Here is a 27027-nt window from a genome sequence, read left to right on the forward strand (position 1 = left end):
TTATAGTAGTCTTGTGGAGTGAGCTGCTCCCCTGACGGTGTGGCTGGCGGTGTGTATTCCTCTGAATCTGTTAAATCCTCCTGAATCTGCCTTACTCGCCCCACTGGTCTTTTTCCTTGAGCTATTTCAGCTCTCCTACGTGACGACTCCCCAGAGCTAACAACTCGATCCTGAGTTTGTGGGTTTCTATCGTGAGACAGTGACCGCCGTGGATGGATTGTTCGTCGAGCTGTTGTATCCAGTGATCTCCTAGAAGGTTGCACTGGCTCCACGTTTTGTACGTCGTCTACTTGAGGTTCGGCTGAAGCGCGTGACCCTCTAGCTTTGGCAAGCCTTATTACTTTGGCTGCAGCTTCCTTTCGTGTCAGACGCGAACCCTCTGCTTCTTCTTCTGCCTCAACCACTGGTGGTTCCTCCTCTTCTTCATCTACTGCCTCAATGTATCTCCGCCTCTTGTCAGTGATGCTTCTAGCTAGCTCAGCATCAAGTGGCTTGGTATTGGGTTTCCATCTAAGCTTGTTAAACATGGTGAGAAACAGAGATGAAGCTTAGAGAACTTGAGAGAGAGCAAGAATCGCAAAAGCTAAGGTTGATGAAATGTATGGCTAAGCTTAAACGATTTAGGGAGAGAGACGAGATATGCAAAGTTGAGTGAAGAAGAGTGTGACTTAGTCTTTTGTTTATAGTGGAGAGATGATAGAACTCGACTTGATGGGTGAGAGGAGACAGCTTTGTGTTGTCTTGTGGGAGACATGGTGGAGTTGGAGGAGACATGTGGTGGGACCGAGCTTGAGTTTGGTGGACAAGATTTAAAACGTGTTCTACCCACTTTTAGGAGCTGTGCGAAAATGGGAAGGAATCCAATGCTGCTATGTTGACTTGTGTTGACTCCGTCTCCAGCTCGATCACCACGCTGCATTGGGCCAAGCTACATAGTGTACGAACTTGATTTTTCTTTTAAAAACCTGAGAAAATCATAAAACTAACAAAAACAACCTAAATAGCAATAAAAAGAAATATATACAAGGATAAACATGGGACTTCCTCCCAAGTGAGCTTGTTTTAAGTCTATAAGCTTGACTTCCTGTTTCTTTTAGGCTTTTGGAGGATCACAGAGAGGCACAGAGGACCCCTCCGGAATCTTTTGATCTGCAAGGTACTTCTTGACCCTTTGTCCATTTACTGTGAATTCACTACCATCCTTGTTCAGCAGAGTTACTGATCCGTATGGCAAAAGCTCTTTAATCTCAAATGGTCCAAACCATCTTGACTTGAGCTTGCCAGGAAACAACTTAAGTCTGGAGTTGAAAAGCAAGACTTGATCTCCAGACTTTAGTTCCTTCACAACAATCTTCTTGTCATGAAAAGCATCAAGTCTGATTTCCTCAAGCTCATGTAGATCAACAACTCTCTTGGCTTGTGCTTTGTCAATGTTCAGATTTAACATCTTAATAGCCCAAAGCGCCTTGTATTTAACCTCCACAGGAAGGTGACATGTTTTACCATACACTAACTGAAACGGTGTTCTTCCAATTGGTGTCTTATAAGCTGTTCTATAAGCCCAGAGAGTCTCATCCAGCTTCATAGACCAATCCTTCCTAGACAACCCAACAATTCTTGACAGGATCCCCTTAATCTGCTTGTTGGAGACTTCTACTTGCCCACTGGTTTGGGGGTGATAAGCAGTCGCTACTTTGTGTTTCACCCCATACTTCTTCAGCATACCATCAAAAACCTTGTTGACAAAGTGACTTCCTCCATCACTGATTACAGCTCTTGGTACTCCATACCTTGGGAAGATGATGCTTTTGAACAGCTTCAAGACAACCTTATGATCGTTGGTGGGACTTGCAATAGCTTCAACCCACTTAGAAACATAGTCAACTGCCACTAAGATGTATTTGTTGCCATTTGATTTAGGGTTGAAGGGACCCATGAAGTCAATCTCCCAGACATCGAATATTTCCACTTCCAAGATTGGGTTCTGAGGCATCTCATTCCTTCTTGTGATATTACACATCCTTTGGCAAGCATCACACTTGGTGATGAATGTGTGAGCATCCTTGAATAGAGTAGGCCACCAGAGACCTGCTTGTAAAACTTTCTGGGCCGTCTTGAATGCAGCAAAGTGTCCTCCATACGTTGACCCATGACAGTGCTCAAGCACACCCTGTACTTCCTCTTCTGCTATACACCTTCTGAACAGACCATCAGACCCTCTCTTGAACAAGTAAGGCTCATCCCAGAAGTAGTGGTTGACATCTCTGAAGAACTTCTTCCTGTTGTAGCTGTCCAAACTCTTGGGAACCTCTCCACAGATCAAGTAGTTGACAAGGTCTGCATACCATGGAAACTTGTCTTCCTTCAGTGACAGTGCTTCAACCATCTCCAACTCTAACCCAGCGTATGTACTCTTATTCAGAGTCTCAAACACCATTAGTTGCTCTTCAGGCATTGAGTCATTAATGGGGACCATGTCTTCAATCCGCATTCTTGAGAGGTGATCAGCGACTCCATTCTCAATCCCCTTTTTATCGAGGATCTCCATATCAAACTCTTGCAAAAGAAGTATCCATCTCAGAAGTCTAGGATTGGTGTCCTTCTTTGCGTAGATGTAACGCAGTGCAGCATGGTCCGTGTAGACAATCACTTTTGAACTAACCAAGTAGCTCCTGAACTTCTCAAATGCAAACACTACTGCCAGCAACTCCTTCTCAGTGGTGGCGTATCTTCCTTGGGCGTCGTCAAGGGTCCTGCTTGCATAGTAGATGACATGCAACTTCTTATCAATTCGCTGTCCCAGAACAGCTCCAACTGCGTAATCAGAAGCATCACACATGATCTTGAAAGGATAGTCCCAGTTCGGTGCTTGGACTATTGGAGCAGAAATCAGAGCTTCCTTGATAAGCTTGAAGGCTTCCAAACATTCATCATCAAAGATGAACTCTGTCTCCTTGCAGAGCAACCTGGTAAGAGGTCTGGCTATCTTGGAGAAATCCTTGATAAACCTTCTGTAAAACCCTGCATGCCCAAGGAAACTTCTGATATCTTTCACATTGGTTGGGGGTTGCAACTGCATCATAACCTCAACTTTGGCCTTATCAACCTCTATCCCTTTCTCGGAAATCTTGTGCCCAAGGACTATTCCTTCTCTGACCATGAAGTGGCATTTCTCCCACTTCAGCACCAAGTTTGTTTCCTCGCACCTGGTAAGTACCCTGCACAGATTCAACAAACAGGAGGAGAAGGAGGAGCCATACACAGAAAAGTCATCCATGAACACCTCCACTATCAAATCCGAGAAAATAGAGGTCATGCACCTCTGAAAAGTAGCAGGTGCATTACAAAGACCAAAAGGCATTCTCCTGTAGGCGAATGTGCCATAAGGACAAGTAAAAGTGGTCTTTTCCTGATCATTTGGATGTATAGGGATTTGAAAGAATCCACTATACCCATCAAGGAAACAGTAGTAAGGATGATTAGCCAATCTTTCTAACATTTGATCAATGAAAGGCAATGGGAAGTGATCTTTCCTAGATGCAGCATTCAACTTCCTATAGTCTATGCACATTCTATGCCCTGTAATGGTCCTAGTGGGGATGAACTCATCTTTTTCGTTTTTCACTACAGTTATCCCACCCTTCTTAGGAACACAATGTACAGGTGAAACCCATGTACTGTCAGAGATAGGATAGATAATACCAGCATCTAGCAACTTAAGGATTTCTTTCTTGACTACCTCCTTCAGGTTTGGGTTTAATCTACGCTGGAGTTCTACACTAGAGTATGCTTCATTTTCAAGATGAATCCTATGTGTGCATAGACTAGGAGAAATCCCTTTAATATCATCTAGTGAATACCCTATTGCCCTTATAAACCTTTTCAGTTCAGTTAACAACATTTCCAATTCATCATGGCTAAGCTCAGCATTTACTATGACAGGGTAAGTAGAGTTAGGGCCTAAGAAAGCGTACCTTAGCCCTTTCGGTAGAGGTTTGAGTTCTACCTTTGGTGCTTTGAGTTCAGTCCAGTCATCAGGCGCAGGACTGCTTGTAGAGCTTTGCAGGTCGAGTGAAAGCATCAAACCTTGATTTTCTGCTTGGTCTGCACACTTGACATTCACTGCTTGTAGAGCTTTCAAGTCCTCAAAGACTGCAGATCCTTCTTCCTCTTTGTGAGAGTCCAAAATCTTCTGATAAGCTTCAGTTTCCAAGTGTAAGTACCCATCTTCACCAAGGTTCAGCTCTATCAGACCTTTCTTGCAATCAATGATTGCTCCAGCTGTTGCCAAGAATGGCCTTCCCAAAAGCAGAGGATCCTTTGGTCCTTCATCCATCTCCAATACTACGAAGTCAGTAGGAATCTCCACATCTCCAACTCTGACAGGTAAATCCTCTAAGATACCATTAGCATACCTCACAGACCTGTCAGCCGAAATCATAGCGATATTGCATTGTTCAAACTTCGTGAATCCTAATCTTTTAGCCAAGGAGAGTGGCATCAAGCTGATAGATGCTCCAAGATCGCAGAGACAATTATTGAAAGCGAATGGACCAAGGGAGCATGGCAGAGTGAAGCATCCTGGATCACCGAGCTTTTCCATGACAGACTTCCTTTGTATGAGAGCACTACACTCATGAGTTAGTACCACCATCCCCCGAGTCTCCTTGATTCTTTCATTTACCAGATCTTTCAAAAACTTGTGGGACTGAGGTATGAGAGCAATAGCATCGAGTAAAGGCATTTTCACTTCGATCTCCTTCATTTGTTTATCAAAAAGCGCTTTGTACTTTGCCACCAACTCTTTCTTGAACCTTCCTGGGAATGGAAGTTTAGGCTTGTAAGGAGGTGGGATGAACACTGACTTCTTTGCTTCAGGAACTGTTGCTTTTTCAGTCGAGGTTTTAGCTTGTAACTCTGGTTGAACTTGGATCTTGTCTTCCTCTTCCTTCTGCTCAGCTTGAATCTCTGGTTCACAGAAGTCCTCCCCATCTTGTTCATCACTGTCCACAGTGATTGCAGTAGGTCCTGTTTGAGATGGGAGTTTTCTGCCACTGTGAAGGGTAATACTTTGAGCTTGGTTGTACTCTTTCGGGGTTTGGATAGCTTTTCCTGGAAGTTGGCCTTGAGGCTTTGCAGAAGAAGTTGTAGCGTGGTTGCTCTCTAGGTACTTCACTTTAGAGTTCAGTGCCTCAACTTTGGTGTTCAAATCGTGAAAATTATGTTGCATTTCAGAGAACTTCTTGGCAACATCCTGAGCACCAGCTGCTTGTCCTTGAAGAAGTTGCTGAAGCATAGTTGTCATATCGGGAGGTGGTGCCTGAGGTGGAAAACCTGGAGGTGCACTCATGTTGCCCTGCTGCTGTGGTTGAAAGTACTGCTGCTTCGGAGCAAAATTCTGATACTGGTTGTAAGGAACGAAGGGCTTGTGCGGCTGCTGCGCCTGCTGTTGTTGAGGTTGTTGTTGCTGAGGGTAGACTTGATCCTGTGGATTAGCAACGTTTGTGCTTCTGTAGGAGAGATTCGGGTTAGCTCTATAGTTGTTGAAACCTCTATTGTAGCCACCTTGGTTCTGCATGTAGCATAACTCCTCAATTGGATCAACCTCCCCATCTGGGACCTGTATCTGCGCAACTTCACAGACAGAAATAACCTGCTTCTGTTGACCCAACAAAATCCTGACAAATTTCTCCTGAAGAGCCTTGATTTCCTTCCTGGTGTTGTCATCAGTATCGTTGTTGCTCCTAAAAGTCCTATCATAATCCTCATTGTAGTTCCCGTCAGATTGAGCTAAGTTCTCAACAAGCTCCCAACCATCTTCAACATCCTTGTTCAGGAAGTTGCCATTGCTTGCAGTGTCAAGCATCATCCTGAACTTAGGCAGAACGCCCCGGTAGAGAGTACTAAGGAGGGATTCCTGACTAAAACAATGGTGAGGACATTTAGTAGTGGAGCTCTTGAATCTTTCCCAAGCTTCACAGAAGGTTTCACCATTTTTCTGAGCAAAGCTGGAGATTGCATTGCGGAGCTTAGCAGTCCGCGAGTTAGAGAAGAACTTCGCAAGAAAAGCCTTCTTACAATCATCCCAAGAGGTGATGGATCCCTGAGGTAAAGCTTTTTCCCACTGATGTGCTTTGTCACCAAGAGAGAATGGGAACAAGCGCAGCTTGAATGCATCTTTGCTGACACCATTGATCTTTGTGAGGCTGCAGAGCCTGTCAAACTCGTCCAGGTGATCAAGAGGGTCTTCCATCGGCAAGCCATGAAATTTGTTGCCTTGAATCATAGAGATGAGACTACTCTTGATTTCAAAATTATTGTTTGGGATGGGAGGCACAATTCCCTGACGCTGCGTGTGGGTGTTAGGAGCATCACCAGCGCCAATGTGTCGTGGTTGGCGTGGCAGATTGTTTTGTGCACCAGGTGCATGAGGGTCGTGCTGTTGGTTATCCATACCAACGTGATCTTGTTGATCTAATCCGACTGGATTCCTTTGCTGTCTCAACGCGCGGGGTAAACGATCGATGTCGTCACAGAAAAGGAGATTATGACTGCCTTGGGAGCGTGTTTGCATGCAAGAGAGAACTCAACAGCACTGCTCGAGCTGTGTGTCGAAGGAGTGTTCCTGAAGCAAAAAGATAGACAGCCAACAAGTCAGTAAACGAAAATAAAAGAAAAACAGCTTGATCTTAAGAGATCGGAAATCTTAAATGTAACAGACAAACACCCAATTGGCAACGGCGCCAAATTGATAGTAAGATTTTACTACTCTACTGAAGTTCAATTCCCTAAGCACTTAAATTGTCATTGTAGTACAAAGGGTGTCAAACCAAATGGGTGAGCTATTAACCACAAAAGATGCAATCAAATCTAGCTAAGTCAAGCGAACCTTAGTTTTGATTTTCTAACAACCTAAGTGAGCAAGCAACAAAAGAAAAGGAGAACTAATAGCAAAACTAAGCAGTGTCTAACAAAAGTAAGCAGAGCTAAGCGAAACAAGCAAAACGTAAACTGATGCAAACAGATGATAAAAGAGAGCTCATGAGGCTGGGTATCAATGATCCATGAAGTAACTTAGTCTTAATACAAAGATTCGATAAAACTTTAAACAAAGCTATCCCTAGACGAAAGATTCAACAACAGGTCAATCCACTCTCGTGATAGAGACCCTCAAGCCAAGTTACCTCCAGACCTAAATCTCTTTAGCGAAGCATAACAAGGCAGGCATTAACAACCAATCAATCAATGTCAATAAACACCCTAGACAACTAATCTCTTAGGCTAGGCACGTAAATCTCCGGTATTAGCTAGATCAGACATTTCACCAAGCCCCCTCGGGTGGAAATGCCTCGGGTCAAGCTTCAGATGATCAGAAAGAAGCTAGCATGAAGAACACTAATCCAGAAGGGATCTAAAAGATTTAAACATCAAAACCCTAGAAAAGACTAAGAAAACCTCATGGATCTCACCCAACCTCAAGAACTTTAAGAACACTACTCAGAAATCATGAAGCTCAAGAACCCAAACCTAGAAAATTCAATAAGCAACATTATGAAAAGAGATTATAATAACGCATAAAAGAGAGATGTAAAACTATGAAAACTTGAAAGATTAAAAGAGAATTCGAATTACAAAGCCTTAAACACGTTTTGTTTCTTGAGAGAAGTTCTAGAAATAGCTAAAAAAAAGCTCCTCTCAAGTCTAAACAAAAGAGACATATTTATACTAAACTTGTGAAAACCCTAGTCAAAGTCAACGAATTTTATGTCGGTTGATGCTTAGCACGATCTCGCTCTCCTCTGCTCCCAACAGCTTGATCGAGCTATGCTTTCTCCTCTTGTCCAGCGTTGGTTTCGCGTTCCACTTCAGCTCGATCGAGCTCTTCTTTGTCTCAGACAGCTCGACCGTCTTTTCTTTCAATCAGCTCGATCGAGCTCTGCCTCTTGTGTCAGTCGCTCCGCCTTGTCTTCTGCTCTGCATGCGTTAGGCTAGATTCCGCTTCAGTTGGTCATTCTGCCTTGGTTCGACTTCCTCTGCTTCACTTCGTCTTCCCAGCTCGATCGAGCTCTCTTTCGCCTTGCACTCTGCTCAGCTTCGTGTTCCCAAAAGCTCTCCAAAACTTGATAACAACTCCATATGCAACAATGTATGCAATGCTAATGGAAAACTACTAAGTGAGTGAATTTATGCAAGAATGAGACGCAAATGCTACAAACACAGGATGAAATGATGCTAAAGTGAATGCAAATGAGGATCTAAAACAAGTAAAATGCAGATACATCAACTCCGCCAAACTTATTTCTTGCTTGCCCTCAAGCAAATAATCAAGATTAAGCTTGAAGAAGAAGTTTGAATGAGGGGGCTCAGAACCAAAACATGCTGATAAAATAGGTAAAATCAATGTCCAAGTTAGTAATTGTAAAACGCAAAGAGAGAGAGAGTCCTACTTAAAAACTTTAGCCATGCTCTTCCTTACACGCCTTAGCCTCTGTTTAAACTTTGACATGCATTCAAATCAACCTATCCCTTTAACATTCATTGAATTGGAACCGTGAATCAAGCTTAAACATTGCCTATGAACTCATTTGGTTTGGTAAGAAAAGGATGGAGATAAAGGTGATCTCCTTTAGAGTAGGTTCATCGTTTTTGATCAGGGTTCTCTCAAGAAAATGGATTGAGCTTTTGGGAGAAGGCTAAAGGTAAGGACCAACAAATGCATACAGGAATAAAACCTTGTCTACGCGAGAGTACCCAAGCGTTTGACTCCTAATTCTCTAAACCCAGATTGTCCTAACTCTACCCTTCAGCTTTTAGCTCTTTGATCATACCCATTCACCCTTTTGTACCAAGTCTCAGGAGAGGTTTCTTTTTGATTTTGCCTAGCGGATTTGGGGTTTCTTTTATAAAACACTATGGTCCTCTTTTCCTTCTTATTTCTTAAGACTTCAAAAGCTTTTGCTATACATTCTTTGACAACTTTCTTTTCTTTTCTTAGAACCATCTTTCTTTTTTTTCTATACTTTGCATTCCCCAAATCCTTTACTAGACATTCATATTTAGAGACAGATTACCCCTCCTAGAGACTTTATCCTTTCTTTTCATTCTTTTCTTTTCCTTTCTGCACACATTGAATCCCAAACCCCTGTAACAAGTTCCCACCTAGTCCTATCTAGTCCGGATAACGCGAACTAGAACTACACAAGGTTCCATTCTTGTCGGCTCAGACCTAACACTTTCTACCAATAATGGGAATCAGCTACTTGGATTAGCCTAGAGTGGTATAAAGGTGAAAGAAAATCCAAGTATGTATATTGGTATCCATGAGTTCAGATTCAGTGCTTAAAACATGATAATTATGAGTCAAGATTAAGTTCAAGTAAATAGGGAAGGCATCAGATCGCAACATGTTTCCATCTAGACAAGAATGCAGAGTTGTGAATTCTAAACATGGTGCGGTTTTACTTCAGGTTCGCTAGATCATGCGTTAGACAACTAATAACTTGGGCATTGAATTTATCTAGTAAATCAGCATGTCTACGAGGCAAACTCATCACAGACCCCTAACACATATGCACAAACTACTGCATATGTACAAACTACTAAAAACAAAGCAAGACTTAATCTAAAATGCAACTACAACTATATGAACACTCTTTTTTTTTATAGAAAATTTAAAAAAATTTCAAATTTTTTTGGGTTTTCTATGGCTTATATGTATGCAGACTCAATGATGCAAAATTTGAAAATAAGAGACAAAGAAAACAAGTTATATACATCTCAAACCCTCCCCCAAACTTAAATTACACAGTCCCTTGTGTAACAAAAATTTGAAGGAGAGTTCAAAAGACAAAGAAAACAAACTAAATGAAATGCAATGGTATAAACAGATGAGTGAGGAGTGTTACTTGGTCGTTTAGGAGAATTGGGAGTCAAGGTAGGCCTCCATGCTCTCCAGGGTGTAACCAGCGGTGGGAGGGTAGGATGATGGATCGTGTTGGGTCGAGCTGGCGTGTTCATCTTCGAGATCCAGTGGGACAGGGCGAGCCTCTCTTCGAGCTTGATGGTGGTTTAGTTGCTCTGCGCTTTCTCTGGTTTTGCTCAAAGGAACTGGTTCTGGCAGGTTCGAAGGAACTAGCTCTGGCTGGCTCAAAAGAAGTAGCTCTAGCGGGTTCAGCTGGGTTGGAGCCTCGCCTGAGTAGGCTTGCAGAGTTGCTTCTCGGGAGCACATTGCTCGATGAGGGTGGAGGTGGAGGAGTTCTTCCCTCTTCAAGTTTAGTGACCCGAAGCGTCAATCCTTTCACAGAATTTGTTAACTCCTTCACCGTTCCTCGCAGAGCTTTGTAAGATTTATCCTGAAGTTTGTTCCATCGCTGCAGAAGGCTGATATTCCTGTTGGTGCCTTTCATGTGCCTGCTCTGCTTAGGAGAAGGCAAACTGCTGAGGTGACTCTTCTTCAGATATGTCCATAGGCTGCGGGTCAGGCGAGTGAACAGCTTCTGCCGTGTCAGGTTGAGTGCCTTCAGGGTAGTGGAGATCCGCAGGTGAAACTGACTTTCTTTGTGGTGTATGAATGAATGATGTATGGAATGATGATGTATGGAGTGAATAGAAGTCAGGGTGTTTCAATTCCCCTTATGCAGTTGCAGTATAAGAGGTGTCAATCCTATCTGAGTGATTGTGAACAATTAAGATGTGCATATGAGTCTAAGTCAAGCCAATTGTAAAGATTGTTTGTCACTAACAATCCTAAAATGAGATAAGAAATGCAGAAAGTAAAAACAACTAGAACAAGATACTAAATGCAAACAGAACAGACAAATTAAAGCTATAATGAAACTAGAACAGAGATAGACACTATGCTAATGAACTAATGCAAGACAAGTAATGAATAGGAAACTACGTGAATGCAATGGAAATGAAACAGGAATGAAACAAGACAATCACAAATCAAAAACACAAGTTCTGGGGATGAACTCGAGCAGCACTCGACCGAGTGTAGGTCGAGTACGTGGTCGAGCTAGACTTAAACGTGAAAACAGAGCAACACAAGAAAAACAGAGCAATGCTAAAACTATCAAACAACAAGCAAGCAATGATATTTAGACTAAGATTTCAATAAACAAAGAAGGCCTTGAGGAGGGATTCATGGGCTGAGCTAATCATTGTGGTTATCTAACTTGGTCAACAAATCTCAAGCAAACATTGAGCTGATCTCTAGACATACTATTCTAAGACATGTTTAATCCACTCTCATGGCAAGAAACAATCAAACCTATGCATTTCTAGACTTGTTCTCACAAAGAAAAGAATCTACACAAACAGGCATTAAGCAATACATCTCAAACCAAACAAGACTTCTAATCTCTTAGCAAGCCTAATGGTAAGCTCTAGATCTAGCCTTATGTATGCTCCTTAAACATTGTTGTGATGCTAAGATGCTTGAAATCAAACCCTACCTTCTCAGATATAGGATCAGCATTAAGATCATCTAGCCTAGAAGAGATCTACAACAATCAAGCTTGACCAAATCAAACAAACCACAAGATCAACCCAGCCTAACCCATCCTCAAGGTCCTAAACAAACTACTCACAAGAACACATGGTGAAATATGTCAAAAACCCAGAAAATAATGAAACTTGCATCATTGGAAAGATGAAACAGAGATCTACAATATTGATGAAGGAATAAAACTCGAAATCTTAATACTTTGAAAGTTATGAAACAAACAAAATATAAGAATCTAGTCTTTCTCTCTCAAACAAGTACAAAATCTAAAATAAAAGAAAAGTGCCAAAGGAATAATATCTAAAAAAGGTAAAAACTAGGTTTTAGACTCTCTAAAAAGCTGGAGTCCTTGGTGGCTGCAGGTACAAGGGCTTTTTATAGGAGATGAGGTGGAAGCCCTAAAAATACAAAAAGTCAAAGTAGTCAACGGCTCGGTCAACTCGACCAGTGCTCGGTCGAGTGGCTGGTCGAGCTGGCTTCTCTCGTGCATTCTCCACTCGGTCGAGTCCTTCTCAGCACACGGTCGAGTGGTGCGGTCGAGTTGGACTCCGGACCTTGATTCTACAGCCTTAACTCTCTTGTTTTCTCCTCAGGATTGCTTCCATGCTCCTTAAGCTCCAAAATCACCTGTTTATGCATGAAAAGATGCAAATGCAATGCAACTATACTCTAATGCATGATTAGTCCTAAAGCTACACAATAATGGCCTAAATGGATAGCAAAAGATGCAAAAGTTGTGAATAAACTAAGGGAAAACAAGGTAAAATATATTAACATCAACACCCCCAAACTTAGTCTTTGCTTGCCCTCAAGCAAATAATCAAGACAAAAGAAGGTAGGTGAGGTTTGAAAGTGGGATCTCAGCTCCTAAAGCTTGCAAATAGACTATCTAGAATCAATGTCCAAGTTACTAGTACTATGATGCAAGTTGAATGAGCTATACTTAAAGACTTTAGACAAGCATATCACAACCTTCACTGATTTGAGCCTTAGACATCCACATGCATTCAAATCAACCATTTCCTTTAACATTCATTAATCAAGAACATGAATCAATTCTATGCAATGCATAAACTCATTTGGCTTGGCAGTAAAAGGTTTAGAGACAATGATGGTCTCTTTTTAGAGTAGGGCTTATCAATATCAAGGTTCTCTCATAAAAAAAATTGATTGAGCTTTAGAAGAATGCTAAAGGTAAGAACACTTAGACACATACAAGAACAAAACCTTGTCTAAACAAAGGCACCCAAAGTGTTTATCCTATCAATCTAAACCCAATTGATCCTAGTGCTACCCTTTAACTTCTTTTCTTCTTTTTCACCCTTTTCTCTTTTGGTTTTAAAGTCTTAGGAGAGGTTTCTTATTTGATCTTTCTAGTGGAATGGGGGATTCTTACTTATTTGCTATGGTTCTCTTTTCTTCTTATTCTTAAGACATATAAGCATTTTGCTAGACTTCTCTTTTCTTTCTTTCTTTTCTTTAACTAGAACCATCTTTAAACAACCTTATTCTTCCCATTCTTTCACTAGACTTTAAATTTACTTAAACACATTCCCCTCCTAAAGACTCTAACCTTTTCTTTCTCTTTTTCCTCTTTTCTTTTCATGACAGCCAAGTCCCAAACCCAACAAGTGAACCACCTAGTCCTATCTAGTTTGAAAAATGCAAACTAGAACTACACAAGGCTTTACTCTTGTCAGTTCAAACCTAACACTTTCTACCAAGCTCAATCCCAAAAATAGGCCTCACACATACAAGAATAAACATGGCTTGAAAGAAGGTTTGGTTTAGGGGTAGGGGAACTGATTCTTAATGAGGAAATCAGCTACTTGGATCAACAAGAGTGGTAAAAAGGAAGAAGATGATCCAAATATGTATATGGTATCCATGAGTTTAAAGCAATGCACACATTGATAATTGAAAATCAATATTAGGTTCTTATAAATAGGAAATGGTTTCAAATCTCAACATGCTTCAATTTAGACCAAATGCAATGTAGGAATTCAAGGCTTGGTTCAATCTTATTCTTCTAACCACTCAACTAGCATCAAAGTACTATTAACTTGGGCATTGATCCTAGTCTAGTGAATAAACAAGCTAACAAGGGAATACTCATCATAGATCCCTAATGCAAATACTATACAATCCTACATGAAACATGCTAAACAAGATCCTAATGTGCAGTGCAAACTACATGAACACTCTTTTTTTTATAAAGATTTTTGCAAAAATTTTCAAATTTTTAGGGTTTTTCTATGCCTTAGATGCTATGCAAGTATTAACATGATGATGCTAAAAATTTGAAATAAGAATCACAAAACACAATGTCAAATGCTATCTCAAACCCTCCCCCAAACTTAAATCACACAGTCCCTGTGTGAAAGAAATTTGATTGAGGATTCAAGATGAAAAAAAAAAAAAAAAAAAAAAAAAAAACACAATGTCAAATGCAATGATATCTACAAGTGAAGGTGATAGTGGTACCTTAGGGATTGTGGAAGTAGTTGTCCACATCCATCTGCATGCTGTCATAGGAGTAGTTGGGGTCTTGCTGGTGACTTGGAGGTGGAGATTGGGGCAGCTCGACGATGGGAATCGACCGGGACTCGGTCGAGTACGTGCTCGAGTGGGGGGGTCGAGCTGGACCACGAGTTTCAAAATGTTGACCGTGCTGCTGGTAGAACTGCTGGTAGAGTGCTGGATCCATGAAGTACTGGGGTGGGATGGGAGGGTAACCTTGATATCCTGGATAAGCAGCTGGAGGTGGAAAGCCATAGGTTGATCTGGGCTGGAACTCGGCCGAGTGCATTGGAGGTGCTCGGTCGAGTGGGTGCTCGAGTGACCCGGTCGAGTACCTTGAAAATGGTTGTTCTCGGGTAGTTGAGCTCCTCTTCCTCTGATTTGGCTCATACATTGAGGCCCTAGCTGGTTCCACAGGGTTCACAACTCTAGAAAGTGCTCTAGTTGAGCTACTCCTCCTCAAAGGGCTTGATGGTGTAGGTGAAGAATTCCCACTCTTCAACTCAGCGATCTCCTTCTTTAAGCCCTTGATGGACTTAGCCATGTTGGTCACCTTCTTCTTTAGCTTATCAAACCTCTTCCCATGCCATTTGTTCCATTTTTGCAGAAGGGTTAATCTCTTGGTAGCCTCCCTCACTCCTCTACTATCTCTTGGGTTGAGCTCATAATCCTCAAAGTAAAATTGCTCCTCCCCATCAGCCATTTGCACATCTCCAGCTTCATCAACTCTAAGTTGAACTATCCCATCAAACAAATGCTCCTCAGCTGGCCAAAAGTCAATGTTGGCTCCTTCTTGAATGGTGGTGAGCTCTTGGTTAGGCAAAATCAGTTGCTTTTTCCCAAGTGTTGGAAGTTCAAAGTTGAAAATGTGATTCCCTTGATGCATCTCCTTGACTAGGATGAGAGTAGAGGTGAGGTAGCTAGAGTCAATCCATCTTGGTGAAACCCTTTCTCCTCTAAGTGGAACCTTAGCAGCTTGTAGGATTGGAGTAATGATGCCTCTAATGGTTAGTGCTCCTCTTGATCCTTTGTTCTCCAACTTGCCTACCCAACTTCTCAAGTAAATCATGTGGTCAATGAGCACCATTGCTAGGTCAGTCTCCACAGTGCTCCCAAGAATGATGGTGCCATTTCTTGCTTGGAAGATGACTCCATTGAGAGCCAAATCAATCATCTTTAGCTCCCTCTCATTAATATTCCCAGTTTCCTTCCTAGCAAAGAAGGTGTTGGCAAGAGCTTTGTGGAGGTACCTTAGGACTGGGCTCCTTATCCTTGAACTCTTGGAATTGGAGGATGAGTAGTATTTGTTGTCCCCAATGGTTTCCCACACAGCATAGAGCTCTTCTCTTGGAATCATCAAACTCCTATTGCTCCCAACCTCAAAACCAAACACATTGGCTATCTTCTTCATTGAAAGTTCATACCTTTTCCCTTTGATTGTGAAAGCAATGTGACCAGCTCCAAACTCAGCATCCTTCCTTGCATATGTATGCAGCTTGACTGTGGCTAGAAACTCACAACTCTCTTCTTTGTATCCCTCCATGCAAAGCCCCATAAACTTAGTTAGGTTGCTCTTCTCAAAGAGATACTCCACATCTTCACCAATGGCTAGCTTCTCCATGGTTTCCTTGTGTGGATATCTAGTCCCTAAGAACTCCATTCTCATGAAAGCATCATAGAGTTGTCTCTTTGACAACCCACAGAACTCAGCTTCTCCATCATCCTCTATCTCTTCTTTTTCACTTTCTTCCTCACTCTCATTCTCACTCTCCTCTTGTTCAACCTCAACTGCTGGCCTCTTCCCTTTGGCCTTGTGTCTCCTCATGAACTCATTGAGAGTTGACTCCCTTTCCTCCTCACTTTCAGTCCTCTCAGGATCTTCCTCAACTCTCTCTCTCCTTGGACACGACATCTGGCTTGACCGGCTGCTCGAACCACCACTCGGTCGAGTGCATGATCGAGTGGGGCGTTGAGTGGCCCTTCCAGCTTCTCCTCTTGATTCAAGGCTAGCATCATGACGTTCCATGTAGGTTGCAGCGGTTTGTTGAGACTTCCTAGTGATTCTTGAAGACATTTTTCAAATAGAACTAAAGGGAATAGACTCAAAGCTCAAAGTTAATGGGTTAGTGAACCAAAAAATTGAAAGAACTAAGCTTGAGCAAAAGATAAGCTATGAGAGAGACTTTAAAACTTGAATTCAATGGTTTTGAGCAAATGAGAGAATGTGAGAGGTATAATTTCGTGCAAGGTCTATATAAAGAAGCTAAGGGGACAAAGAGATAAGGGTGGAGCGTCCATACCATTCAAATTTGAATTGGGAATCTTTGACCTGCTTTTTGCTGCCACTCGACCCCACACTCGACTGTACACGGTCGAGCACCTTGACCAAACTTTGAAATTTCAAAATTTTTCTTCTTGTTCTTCCCTCTACTTGATCGTTCTAGCGATTTGAAGATCAAATGGGCCTCAATTCCTTTCCAGCTCGGTCGAGTACCTCTTGTGGGTAGGTCGAGTGGGCTTGCGAGTCTCCTTCTCCAAGTCTAATTCCCTCCTTACCCAACTACATTCTCACCGAAAGGCCTGTCCAACACAAACAAAAAAAGAAAACACATCAAAACTACAAGGAAAAATAAACCATATTTACAAAGGATACCTTAGGGACTTCTTCCCTAGTGAGCTTGTTTAAAGTCACTAAGCTTGACTTTGGTTTCCTTTTTAGACTTGGTTTGGATACCAAGGAGGTGATGAAATCCTCCCTGGAACCTCCTGATCACTGTGAAGTTGATCCTTGATCACCTCACCCTTAACACACAAACCATGTTTCTTCTTGATTTTGAGCCTTGGTCTTGCCTTCCATAAGGACCTCTTGTTCAGCTTAACTTGAAGATCCTCAACCATACTAGTCAACTCTTGAACTGACCTCTTAAGCTTTTCCACAGAATCATCTTGAAAGGAGAGCTTAGCCTTTGGAGTTGCTTCACCACTTGAACCTTCTTGACCTCCTTTGTCCTTGATAGTAAAAGGTTGATCATCAATGGTAGGAAGGTTGGTTGGGTTATAGATGTTAAACTTCATGGCTATATCTTCAGCAATGTTCAAGGTCACAAGACCCTCTTTGACATCAATAACTGCTCCAACTGTGGCTAGGAATGGCCTTCCAAGAATGATTGGATCTTCAGGTTCCTTGTCCATCTCCAACACCACAAAATCAGTGTGAACCCTTGCCTTCCCTATCTTGACTGGGACATTCTCCAACCTTCCAACTATCTCCTTGTTTGACCCATCAGCTAAACATATATGAAGGTTGGTGAACTTGAAATCAGTTCTCCCAAGCTTTTGTGCTATGGAGTATGGCATCACACTTGTTGAAGCTCCCAAATCACAAAGGCATTGGTTGTAGTGAAGATAGCTAAGTGTGCAAGGCAGATAGAATAGACCTGGATCCTTAAGCTTGATTGGAATGATAACTCCTCCAAGGTCCTCAAGATCCTTCTCATCTTGAGCTTCAGCCTTCTTCTTTGACAAATCAAGCAAAAAGTCTTTGTAGAGAGGATATGGATCATACTGTTCCAAGGCAGGTCCTCTCTCTTCTTCTTGGTAAGCAATGGTGATCTCTTGTATGGCCAACACTTCCTCAACCACAGCTTCTTCCTTTAAAACCCTCTCTTCTTCTTGTTGCTTAGCCATCATCTCCTTTCTCTCAATGATTTCCCTAAGCTCCTTAATCTTTTGTGCTTTGAAACGTCCTGGGAATGGAAGAGGTGGCTTGTAAGCAGGAGGAGTGTACTTAGGAGGCTTGACAGCTTCTGAGTCTGCAACTCGATCGACCACTCGAGCATGCACTCGATCGAGTGGCTGTTCGAGTACTTGGTCGAGTGCAATAACGGACTCCAGATGCTTTGCACAAACGTCACTTGGGGCTTCAGTAACTAATGAATTCCCCCAAACTTGGACTACACTATCCTCAGTGACCTCCTCATCAGAGATATGAATGGCTTTTGCAGTGAACTCCCTTGGATTTTGAACAGCTTTTCCAGGGAGTTGGTTGGGTTTAGGACTTCATGTTCAGATCATTGTACTGTAATGTGAGCCTTTGATTCAACTCAGCAAACTGCTTGGCTTCCTCAATCTTGCCTTCTGTTTGCCCAATCAACAACTATTGCATCATTGCTATTAAGTCTTGTTCCTGGCCCTGGTTAGTCTGAAACCCTGGTGGGGGACACAATTAGGGCTGGAACACTTGGTGTTGTTGCTTGGGGATGTAGTTTTGTTGTTGTTGAGGTTGTTGAGGTGGATAGACTTGGTCTTGAGGGTTGGCCACATTGCTGCTCCTATAAGAGAGATTGTTGTTCTTGAAACCTCCTTGGTTGTAGCCTTTGAATCCTCCCTGGTTTTGCATGTAGCACAACTCAGCAAAGTCAGGCTCCCCCTCTTGAACTGGAGCTTCCTCTTCACCAATGAAGTGAATGGACTTGGATTGGCTGAGGAGGATCTTGTCAAGCTTCTCATTGACCATCTTCAAATCCTTCTTATACTTGTCCTCTTGATCAGTTGAGGAGCTCCTTATGGTCCTATCATAGTCCTCATTATAATTGCCATCAGATTGAGCAAGATTCTCAACTAATTCCCATCCTTCTTCCACATTCTTGTTGAGGAAATTGCCATTAGAGGCTGTGTCAAGAAGCATTCTTATCTTTGGAAGCACTCCTCTATACAAGGTGCTTAGAAGTGACTCATTGCTGAAGCCATGGTGAGGACACTGAGTTTGGAATCCTTTAAACCTCTCCCAAGCTTCACAAAAGCTCTCATTATTCCTTTGAGCAAACCCAGAAATCTCATTCCTCAGCCTAGCAGTCCTTGCATTGGAGAAGAACTTGGCCACAAAAGCTTTCTTGCATGCATCCCATGTGGTGATAGCTCCAGTAGGTAGAGTCTTCTCCCAAAGGTGAGCTTTGTCTCCAAGAGAAAATGGGAAGAGCCTTAATTTGAATCCATCTTCACTCACTCCATTGATCTTTGTGAGGCCACATATTCTGTCAAACTCATCAAGGTGATCTAGTGGATCCTCCATTGGCAACCCATGAAACTTGTTTGCTTGTATCATTGAGATCAATCCACTCTTGATCTCAAAGTTATTGTTTGCTACTGAAGGTGGCACAATTCCAGCCCTTTGGTTGTGGGTATTGGGTGCATCTCCTGCACCAATGTGCCTTGGTCTTTGCTCATAGATAGCTTGTTGCTCCATGATGTCTTGACCTTGTTGTTGTTGAACTACTCTTCCTTGCTTATGTCTCAAACCCTTTTGTAGCCTGTGGATGTTGTCAATAGGCTGTTGAAGACTATCTTTGCCTTTTGACCTTGTGTGCATCAACAAACTCTACTACAGACTCGAACAGGTACACGGTTGAGCGCAGGCTCGAGTAATGGCTAATTGGATCCGGCTTCTGGCTCGATCAAGTGCTCGATCATAGCCCGGTCGAGTGGTGGTCGAGTAGGTGGTCGAGTGGGTACCTGAAACACAAAACAGCCAAGCAAAGGAAGATTCGAGTTCAGTAACTGCACAAGTGTGTAAAACGAACTTAATCTTAGACTAATAGGGATCCTAAATGTCACAAAACACACTCAAATGGGCAACAGCGCCAAATTGAAACTGACTTTCCTTGTGGTGTATGAATGAATGATGTATGGAATGATGATGTATGGAATGAATAGAAGTCAGGGTGTTTCAATTCCCCTTATGCAGTTGCAGTATAAGAGGTGTCAATCCTATCTGAGTGATTGTGAACAATTAAGATGTGCATATGAGTCTAAGTCAAGCCAATTGTAAAGATTGTTTGTCACTAACAATCCTAAAATGAGATATGAAATGCAGAAGGTAAAAACAACTAGAACAGGATACTAAATGCAAACAGAACAAACAACTTGAAGCTATAATGAAACTAGAACAAAGATAGAAACTATGCTAATGAACTAATGCAAGACAAGTAATGAACAGGAAACTACGTGAATGCAATGGAAATGAAACAGGAATGAAACAAGACAATTACAAATCAAAAACACAAGTTCTGGGGATGAACTCGAGCAGCACTCGACCGAGTGTAGGTCGAGTGGGTGGTCGAGCTAGACTTAAACGTGAAAACAGAGCAACACAAGAAAAACAGAGCAATGCTAAAACCAATCAAACAACAAGCAAGCAATGATATTTAGACTATGATTTCAATAAACAAAGAAGGCCTTGAGGAGGGATTCATGGGCTGAGCTAATCATTGTGGTTATCTAACTTGGTCAACAAATCTCAAGCAAACATTGAGCTGATCTCTAGACAAACTATTCTAATACATGTTTAATCCACTCTCATGGCAAGAAACAATCAAACCTATGCAATTCTAGACTTGTTCTCACAAAGAAAAGAATCTACACAAGCAGGCATTAAGCAATACATCTCAAACCAAACAAGACTCCTAATCTCTTAGCAAGCCTAATGGTAAGCTCTAGATCTAGCCTTATCTATGCTCCTTAGACATTGGTGTGATGCTAAGATGCTTGAAATCAAACCCTACCCTCTCAGATATAGGATCAGCATTAAGATCATCTAGCCTAGAAGAGATCTACAACAATCAAGCTTGACCAAATCAAACAAACCACAAGATCAACCCAGCCTAACCCATCGTCAAGGTCCTAAGCAAACTACTCACAAGAACACATGGTGAAATATGTCAAAAACCCAGAAAATAATGAAACTTGCATCATTAGAAAGATGAAACAGAGATCTGCAATATTGATGAAGGAAATAAACTCGAAATCTTAATACTTTGAAAGTTATGAAACAAACAAAATATAAGAATCTAGTCTTTCTCTCTCAAACAAGTACAAAATCTAAAATAAAAGAAAAGTGCAAAAGGAATAATATCTAAAAAAAAGGTAAAAACTAGGTTTTAGACTCTCTAAAAAGCTGGACTCCTTGGTGGCTGCAGGTACAAGGGCTTTTTATAGGAGATGAGGTGGAAGCCCTAACAATACAAAAAGTCAAAGAAGTCAACGGCTCGGTCAACTTGACCAGTGCTCGGTCGAGTGGCTGGTCGAGCTGGCTTCTCTCATGCATTCTCCACTCGGTCGAGTCCTTCTCAGCACACGGTCGAGTGGTGGTCGAGTGGTGCGGTCGAGTTGGACTCCGGACCTTGATTCTACAGCCTTAACTCTCTTGTTTTCTCCTCAGGATTGCTTCACTTCTCCTCAGCATTGCTTCCATGCTCCTTAAGCTCCAAAATCACCTGTTTATGCATGAAAAGATGCAAATGCAATGCAACTATACTCTAATGCATGATTAGTCCTAAAGCTACACAATAATGGCCTAAATGGATAGCAAAAGATGCAAAAGTTGTGAATAAACTAAGGGAAAACAAGGTAAAATATATGAACATCAGCAGGGTTTGGGAGGAACCAGATGTTGTGAATGTCCTCCAGCGTAGTGAGAGTTGGGTTAGGAAGTAAGACCCTAGCGTCACCAATGCGTGGGTGATGGAAACGAAACATAAGCTTGTCTTCATGCACTCCCTGGTCAAGAAACAGTGCTTTCTTCAGATACCCCATATCCAACGAGCGAGGTTCATGAAGATCTGAGCACAAGGGGACACCACGATTGGATAGGATAGGAGTGATTATCCCGCCAACAGTCAACGTGTTATTCTTCTTCCCACGGTTTTTGACTACCCAATTGCGGTAGGCTAGGAACTGCCTTAACAAATATACGAAAAGAGGTGTGTCTGACCCGTCTCCCCGAAGCACAGTGCCATCTGTTGTGGTTGGGAGGAGGCTCTGAAGAGCGAGATCAATCATCTGAAGCTCACTCTCGTTGACTGTCCCGGTAGCTTGGCGCGCAAAGAAAGTGCTTGCAACACATTTGTGAAAGTATCTGATGGCCGGACTCCTAATTTCGTTGCTCTTGCTTCTCGAGGATGTGTAACCACCATTGCTGATAGTTTCCAAAGTGCCTTCAACTCTTTGTCGTCAAAGTCGGGGCAGGTTTCCGTCCCGCTAGGGAAACCAAACAACTTCTCTAAGTTGGTGATGCTGCAAGAGTAGCGCTTTCCGTGGATCGTGAATGTAAAATAGCCTAGCCCACACTTGTCTTCATCGCTTTCTTCATAGTAGTACACGTTGAGAGAAGCGAGGAACTGGCAGGTTTCATCTTTGTATGCTTCACGGTTACACCTCATAAAATTTCCAAGACCACAATTTTTGAATAGGAGCTCAACGTCCTCTTTAATTCCAAGCTTGCGCATGGTAGAGCGATGCAGGTATCTTGTTGCAGTGAAATCGCATTCCATGAAGAGCTTATAGTAGTCTTGTGGAGTGAGCTGCTCCCCTGACGGTGTGGCTGGCGGTGTGTATTCCTCTGAATCTGTTAAATCCTCCTGAATCTGCCTTACTCGCCCCACTGGTCTTTTTCCTTGAGCTATTTCAGTTCTCCTACGTGACGACTCCCTAGAGCTAACAACTCGATCCTGAGTTTGTGGGTTTCTATCGTGAGACAGTGACCGCCATGGATGGATTGTTCGTCGAGCTGTTGTATCCAGTGATCTCCTAGAAGGTTGCACTGGCTCCACGTTTTGTACGTCGTCTACTTGAGGTTCGGCTGAAGCACGTGACCCTCTAGCTTTGGCAAGCCTTATTACTTTGGCTGCAGCTTCCTTTCGTGTCAGACGCGAACCCTCTGCTTCTTCTTCTGCCTCAACCACTGGTGGTTCCTCCTCTTCTTCATCTACTGCCTCAATGTATCTCCGCCTCTTGTCAGTGATGCTTCTAGCTAGCTCAGCATCAAGTGGCTTGGTATTGGGTTTCCATCTAAGCTTGTTAAACATGGTGAGAAACAGAGATGAAGCTTAGAGAACTTGAGAGAGAGCAAGAATCGCAAAAGCTAAGGTTGATGAAATGTATGGCTAAGCTTAAACGATTTAGAGAGAGAGACGAGATATGCAAAGTTGAGTGAAGAAGAGTGTGACTTAGTCTTTTGTTTATAGTGGAGAGATGATAGAACTCGACTTGATGGGTGAGAGGAGACAGCTTTGTGTTGTCTTGTGGGAGACATGGTGGAGTTGGAGGAGACATGTGGTGGGACCGAGCTTGAGTTTGGTGGACAAGATTTAAAACGTGTTCTACCCACTTTTAGGAGCTGTGCGAAAATGGGAAGGAATCCAATGCTGCTTTGTTGACTTGTGTTGACTCCGTCTCCAGCTCGATCACCATGCTGCGTTGGGTCAAGCTACATAGTGTACGAACTTGATTTTTCTTTTAAAAACCTGAGAAAATCATAAAACTAACAAAAACAACCTAAATAGCAATAAAAAGAAATATATACAGGGATAAACATGGGAATTCCTCCCAAGTGAGCTTGTTTTAAGTCTCTAAGCTTGACTTCCTGTTTCTTTTAGGCTTTTGGAGGATCACAGAGAGGCACAGAGGACCCCTCCGGAATCTTTTGATCTGCAAGGTACTTCTTGACCCTTTGTCCATTTACTGTGAATTCACTACCATCCTTGTTCAGCAGAGTTACTGATCCGTATGGCAAAACCTCTTTAATCTCAAATGGTCCAGACCATCTTGACTTGAGCTTGCCAAGAAACAACTTAAGTTTGGAGTTGAAAAGCAAGACTTGATCTCCAGACTTTAGTTCCTTCACAACAATCTTCTTGTCATGAAAAGCCTTGGTTCTCTCCTTATAGATTTTGGAGCTTTCATAAGCATCAATTCTGATTTCCATAAGCTCATGTAGATCAACAACTCTCTTGGCTTGTGCTTTGTCAATGTTCAGATTTAACATCTTAATAGCCCAAAGCGTCTTGTATTCAACCTCCACAGGAAGGTGACATGTTTTACCATACTCCAACTGAAACGGTGTTCTTCCAATTGGTGTCTTGTAAGCTGTTCTGTAAGCCCAGAGAGTCTCATCCAGCTTCATAGACCAATCCTTCCTAGACAACCCAACAATTCTTGACATGATACCCTTAATCTTCTTGTTGGAGACTTCTACTTGCCCACTGGTTTGGGGGTGATAAGCAGTCGCTACTTTGTGTTTCACCCCATACTTCTTCAGCATACCATCAAAGACCTTGTTAACAAAGTGACTTCCTCCATCACTGATTACAGCTCTTGGTACTCCATACCTTGGGAAGATGATGCTTTTGAACAGCTTCAAGACAACCTTATGATCGTTGGTGGGACTTGCAATAGCTTCAACCCACTTAGAAACATAGTCAACTGCCACTAAGATGTATTCGTTGCCATTTGATTTAGGGTTGAAGGGACCCATGAAGTCAATCCCCTAGACATCGAATATTTCCACTTCCAAGATTGGGTTCTGAGGCATATCATTCCTTCTTGTGATATTACCCATCCTTTGGCAAGCATCACACTTGGTGATGAATGTGTGAGCATCTTTGAATAGAGTAGGCCACCAGAGACATGCTTGTAAAACTTTCTGGGCCGTCTTGAATGCAGCAAAGTGTCCTCCATACGTTGACCCATGACAGTGCTCAAGCACACCCTGTACTTCCTCTTCTGCTATACACCTTCTGAACAGACCATCAGACCCTCTCTTGAACAAGTAAGGCTCATCCCAGAAGTAGTGGTTGACATCTCTGAAGAACTTCTTCCTGTTGTAGCTGTCCAAACTCTTGGGAACCTCTCCACAGATCAAGTAGTTGACAAGGTCTGCATACCATGGAAACTTGTTTTCCTTTAGTGACAGTGCTTCAACCATCTCCAACTCTAACCCGGCGTATGTACTCTTATTCAGAGTCTCAAACACCATTAGTTGCTCTTCAGGCATTGAGTCATTAATGGGGACCATGTCTTCAATCCACATTCTATCAGCGACTCCATTCTCAATCCCCTTTTTATCGAGGATCTCCATATCAAACTCTTGCAAAAGAAGTATCCATCTCAGAAGTCTAGGCTTGGTGTCCTTCTTTGCGTAGATGTACCTCAGTGCAGCATGGTCCATGTAGAAAATCACTTTTGAACCAACCAAGTAGCTCCTGAACTTCTCAAATGCAAACACTACTGCCAGCAACTCCTTCTCAGTGGTGGCGTATCTTCCTTGTGCGTCGTCAAGGGTCGTGCTTGCATAGTAGATGACATGCAACTTCTTATCAATTCAATGTTCCAGAACAGCTCCAACTGCGTAATCAGAAGCATCGCACATGATCTCGAAAGGATAGTCCCATTTAGGTGCTTGGACTATTGGAGCAGATATCAGAGCTTCCTTGATAAGCTTGAAGGCTTCCAAACATTCATCATCAAAGATGAACTCTGTCTCCTTGCAGAGCAACCTGGTAAGAGGTCTGACTATCTTGGAGAAATCCTTGATAAACCTTCTGTAAAACCCTGCATGCCCAAGGAAACTTCTGATATCTTTCACATTGGTTGGGGGTTGCAACTGCATCATAACCTCAACTTTGGCCTTATCAACCTCTATTCCTTTCTCGGAAATCTTGTGCCCAAGGACTATTCCTTCTCTGACCATGGAGTGGCATTTCTCCCAGTTCAGCACCAAGTTTGTTTCCTCGCACCTGGTAAGTACCCTGCACAGATTCAACAAACAGGAGGAGAAGGAGGAGCCATACACAGAAAAGTCATCCATGAACACCTCCACCATCTCCTCTATCAAATCCGAGAAAATAGAGGTCATGCACCTCTGAAAAGTAGCAGGTGCATTACAAAGACCAAAAGGCATTCTCCTGTAGGCGAATGTGCCATAAGGACAAGTAAAAGTGGTCTTTTCCTGATCATTTAGATGTATAGGGATTTGAAAGAATCCACTATACCCATCAAGGAAACAGTAGTAAGGATGATTAGCCAATCTTTCTAACATTTGATCAATGAAAGGCAATGGGAAGTGATCTTTCCTAGATGTAGCATTCAACTTCCTATAGTCTATGCACATTCTATGCCCTGTAATGGTCCTAGTGGGGATGAACTCATCTTTTTCGTTTTTCACTACAGTTATCCCACCCTTCTTAGGAACACAATGTTCAGGTGAAACCCATGTACTGTCAGAGATAGGATAGATAATACCAGCATCTAGCAACTTAAGGATTTCTTTCTTGACTACCTCCTTCAGGTTTGGGTTTAATCTACGTTGGGGTTCTACACTAGAGTATGCTTCATTTTCAAGATGAATCCTATGTGTGCATAGACTAGGAGAAATCCCTTTAATATCATCTAGTGAATACCCTATTGCCCTTCTAAACCTTTTCAGTTCAGTTAACAACATTTCCAATTCATCATGGCTAAGCTCAGCATTTACTATGACAGGTTAAGTAGAGTTAGGGCCTAAGAAAGCGTACCTTAGCCCTTTTGGTAGAGGTTTGAGTTCTACCTTTGGTGCTTTGAGTTCAGTCCAGTCATCAGGCGCAGGACTGCTTGTAGAGCTTTGCAGGTCGAGTGAAAGCATCAAACTTTGATTTTCTGCTTGGTCTGCACACTTGACATTCACTGCTTGTAGAGCTTTCAAGTCCTCAAAGACTGCATATCTTTCTTCCTCTTTGTGAGAGTCCAAAATCTTCTGATAAGCTTCAGTTTCCAAGTTCTTTGTCAAAGCACTCTGAAGATGATCCTGTTCATTGAGCTCTTCAAGTAGCTCATCTGCCAACTGATCCATCCTTTCTATGTAGAACAGTTGCTCTTCTATGGTAGACTTCTTCATGACATCTTTAATGTCAAAGTTCATCTTGAAGTCCTTACCAAGGTTCAGCTCTATCAGACTTTTCTTGCAATCAATGATTGCTCCAGCTGTTGCCAAGAATGGCCTTCCCAAAAGCAGAGGATCCTTTGGTCCTTCATCCATCTCCAATACTACGAAGTCAGTAGGAATCTCCACATCTCCAACTCTTACAGGTAAATCCTCTAAGATACCATTAGCATACCTCACAGACCTGTCAGCCAAAATCATAGCGATATTGCATTGTTCAAACTTCGTGAATCCTAATCTTTTAGCCAAG

General features: G+C 42.3%; 2 non-coding genes and 1 pseudogene across 2 annotated transcripts; 2 read left to right on the top strand and 1 right to left on the bottom strand.

Annotated features, from left to right (window-relative positions):
* Positions 1 to 1093: 1093 nt before the first annotated feature.
* LOC147950186 (uncharacterized) overlaps positions 1094 to 27027 on the bottom strand; it is a 35352-nt pseudogene continuing 9418 nt past the window's right edge.
* On the top strand, positions 5925 to 6031 carry LOC147950187 (small nucleolar RNA R71). The gene has a single exon (XR_015565371.1). It is a non-coding gene; the product is annotated as a small nucleolar RNA R71 (small nucleolar RNA).
* LOC147950188 (small nucleolar RNA R71) lies at positions 18769 to 18875 on the top strand. The gene has a single exon (XR_015565101.1). It is a non-coding gene; the product is annotated as a small nucleolar RNA R71 (small nucleolar RNA).

The sequence above is a fragment of the Camelina sativa genome, chromosome 1 (genome assembly GCF_030686135.1).
Source record: "Camelina sativa cultivar CO46 ecotype springtype chromosome 1, ASM3068613v1".
In the NCBI taxonomy this organism is placed as follows: domain Eukaryota; kingdom Viridiplantae; phylum Streptophyta; class Magnoliopsida; order Brassicales; family Brassicaceae; genus Camelina; species Camelina sativa.